This window comes from Gobio gobio (assembly GCF_949357685.1).
Source record: "Gobio gobio genome assembly, chromosome: 20".
Lineage (NCBI taxonomy): Eukaryota > Metazoa > Chordata > Actinopteri > Cypriniformes > Gobionidae > Gobio > Gobio gobio.
Window position 1 is genome coordinate 35,840,000 of NC_137113.1, and position 3,943 is coordinate 35,843,942.

At 35.8% G+C, this 3,943-nt stretch overlaps 1 long non-coding RNA gene across 1 annotated transcript; it reads left to right on the plus strand.

Moving 5' to 3' along the window:
* The first annotated feature begins 523 nt into the window (after nucleotides 1-523).
* LOC307143905 lies at nucleotides 524-2,947 on the plus strand. The gene is made up of 4 exons (XR_013818642.1): nucleotides 524-724; nucleotides 982-1,074; nucleotides 1,458-1,536; nucleotides 2,850-2,947. It is a non-coding gene; the product is annotated as an uncharacterized lncRNA (long non-coding RNA).
* The last annotated feature ends 996 nt before the right edge of the window (nucleotides 2,948-3,943 follow it).

The following is a 3,943-nucleotide window of genomic DNA, read 5'->3' on the forward strand; positions in this document are numbered from 1 at the left end:
ATCGGAAGTTAATCCCACACTAAAATTGATTTTATGGATATGTTGGCCAAAATTTTTGACGTTCAATTTACATCAAATCAATGTCATGTTTTAGACATCAAATTGATGTCATATTGACATCACATTGATATCAATATTTAGTAATTATTTTTCTTTAAGTTTAAGTATTTTTTCTTAACTGAGGCCTCGAAACACGTCCATTTGGCATTTCCTTTCGAACTGTGTTGGATTTGTAACATATTTTACATGAATCAATGTTTTAAAATCGTTGTGTTTGCAAAAACAACAATAAAAAAATATTAAATGATAAAAGTGCCACTATTGTCCCACTATCATGTGGAGGAGTGGCATTTTGCATTAAAATGTAATGTGTTAATTATAAATGCTTATGTTTGTAAATGCTGCGTGACTTTGACGTGTTTTAATGGGCGTGCGCGTTGAACATTCAACTCGATTTCAAACACTGGAGCGCGCAGAGTTGCCATGGAAACGGCGCAGCAAGCAACAGCTGACAACCAACCGACAAGCCGCAAAGCTCCCTCTGTCGCTGTTGTTTTTTACTGCTTTCAGGTGAGTTTAGTCTGTAAAGTTACACAAATAATACACACAACTGTTCCTGACCCCTTTCTTACGTGTAATTGACGCTTCTGTTGAATATTTACTTTATAGAAAAGTAACTTTAGCGTCTTCGAAGTTCATTAGCATCTCAACCGCCTCAGAACAGGTAAGTTAACGTTAACGTAAGCTCTTGTTTATAAAAGTTTGGACTTTTAATCAAATATTTATGGTAGATGACAGGTTTTGATAGTTTTTGTAAAGGTTTTGCTGCCAATTGAATGGGTCATTAGAAGTTGGCTAATTAATTTACAGTAACGTTAAATGTTAATCGATGACATCACTTAACTTACACAGAAAAAAATGCGATCGCGAAAATTGTCTGAAACTGGTTAAAATATTGATAAAAATGTTCTGTGATTTCAGGAAGGACAAAATAACCCCTCTACAACAGAGGGGAAGCTCTCAAGATCCCAACATGTCTGAAGGAAGCAGCTGACAGAGAAGTAGGAAACACAGGTGAACTGAAGAAGTTAATTAATCTCATATCCATTTTAACAATATTTTTCACCTATCACATACATCTATCTTCTCTTTATTTTCTCATATTAAATGTTTTATTTATTTAATTCATTTTAGAAGAAGGCTTTGACATCCAAATATAAGTGACGCTGTATGAACAATATTAAATGAATAAGTAACTAAAAACATAAATTCTGATACCCTAAGAATAACAGAAATATGTTCTGTATTAAACTTTCTCTTTTCTGAGAATGATCTTTTTTTTACCTTTCTTTCTCACATTTCACCTCTGCTGTAGCTTCTATCCTTTTAATACACCTGGCATTGTATACTAAATATTGTTTGCTCTGTGATAAATTGTTTATGTTGATGCTTTCCAGGTTGAAGCCCTGCACCGTAGCAGAGTTGGAGTGGATCTCCTATTGGACATCTCTTAAGGCGCTATGAACCATGTGACAAGTAAGTGAAACCTCAAACATACACGTTCAAAAGTTTGGTGTTGGTGTTGTATATCTTTTAAAAAAGTCCACCAAGTCTAATGCCCACCAAGACTGCATTTATTTGATTAAAAGTACAGTAAAGACAATAACATTGTGAAAGAATATTAAAACAGCTGTTTTCTAATTTGAATATATTTTAAAGTGTAATTTATTCCTGTGATCAAAGCTGTATTTTCAGCATCATTACTCCAGTTGTCAGTGTCACATGATCCTTCAGAAATCATTCGAATGATTTGCTGCTCAGTTATTATTAATAATGGAAACAGATGTGCTGCTTAATATTGATTTTTTTATTCAACAATATTTATTCAAAATAGAAATCTGATACTACATTAGTCCACTAAGACCTTTGTTCATCTTCGGAACACAAATTAAGATATTTTTTTTTAAATCCGATGGCTCAGAAAGGCCTCCATTCACGAAGCACAATGACGCATGGACGAGAATATGACGTAGAGCCGTCGTTCGGGCATCCAGGAAATGCACGCTTTAGCACCATTTGAGCACTCTAAGCCAAGACCTAAAGCACAATCAATGTAGAATTCAGCAGCTTAGATATGGCGCGTCTTCCTCTGCTTGTAAACAAAGCTCCTCGCTTTCGGCTCTACGTCATATTCTCGCGCATGCGTCGTGGTGCTTCACGAGTTCACGTCAGAGGCCCAGACGGAACACAAGAACTTTTGAATAAAGTCGTTATTTTGATTTTTCTTTTGCGCACAAAAACTATTCTCATCGCTTCATTAAATTATTGTAGAACCACTGCAGTGAGAATGACTTTTTAACGTCTTAAGTACCTTTTATGGGTCTTGAGAGAGGAAATGTCATTGCTGCCAATGGAGGCCTTTCTCAGCCATCGGATTTCAACTAAAATATTTTAATGTGTCTGAAGATGAACCAAGGTCTAACGGGTGTCGAACAACATGAGGGTAAGTAATTAATGTGACAGAATTTACATTTTTGGGTGAACTAACCATTTAATTGAATCCTTATTGGTGCAACTCACCCTATAGTGTGTTTCACGTTAAGCGTTTTAAAAACGTCCTGCTGTTTTTAGTGACTGAAATAGTGCAGCAGGTGCTACAGTAGCCTACTGTAGTTAACTAGTCATGTATTATTAGAATGGCAGCACAACACAGAAAGTATAACACTAGCTTTAGAGAGTTTAAATTACTTTGTGAATAAATGATGAACAATTGATGGTTGCTGAAAATAGTATTTATGCTTTAAATGCTGTGAAACGAGTAATACAATATTTGCTCCATCTTCATTCAGGTGCTGTACAGCAGTCAAGCCCAGCATCTTCAGAGGCTGATATAAACAAAATCATATGGAGAACTATATCTGCTCTTGACAGATATGGGGGAATGGACAGCGATTGATCTGTATTCAGATTTGGTGTACATTTATCTACATCAATCATCTTTTCCATGCTATTTTAATTTGCTTTACATTGTCTCTTGATACAAAATCCTGTATTGTGTGTACCAAAATGCATTAGTATTTTTTACATATAAGCCTGATTAATAAATTGTTCTTGCATTATTACTTTTGGGTCATTATTTTGGTGGTCAAGAAGACATCAATGTGTGGATGTCAAATTGACATCAAGTTTTTGACATCAATTTGATTTGCATTTTTGACCTGTTTTTTGACGTCAATGTTTGATGTCAATTTGACGTCGTTTTGACATCAATTGCCCGCTGGGTTGTTTATCTACAAGCATGCTAAACATGGTTCTGTGTGTGATTTGGCTAACTTACTAGTTAAAGCCAGTGCTTAGTGTTTGTTTTGGGTTAGTTCTTGCGACAGATATTTGGCTATAATCGTTCTAAAAATACAAAAGTTAAAGTGCCATTCAGTAGCGATCATTATAGATCCGCAGTCTTTACTCTCGAGGACTGAACAGGTTCTGCTCGATCATCTTCACTCAAATGTTCTGGGTCTGATTCGGGCGGTAAGGGGCGTGACGTTTCCGACGTGCACTGCGGTTAGCGAATCACAACACACTAGGCCAGCTAACCAATCTGAGCCCACTGCGTATTTTTGAGGGACTGGCTTCATACAACCCGGAAAGCATCAGACCGTTTTACAAGGAGGGACAGAGCAGTGTAGAATAAAGGTCAAATATATGAAAAATAAGGCAATTTTTTTTAAAACGAAGCATGAACACATGTTACAGTGCACCCCACAAACACAATCAAGCCTTCAAAAGAATGTGTTTTACCACCCCTTTAATTGTTTTTAGTCCGATTTTTCAGTACTACCTTTTTGGCGAATATTATCAATATTAAATCACCAGTCACAAACAAAAATTTTGAGTAATCAATGGACTGTCAAGAAATTAAATATTGTTGACAAAACCTCAT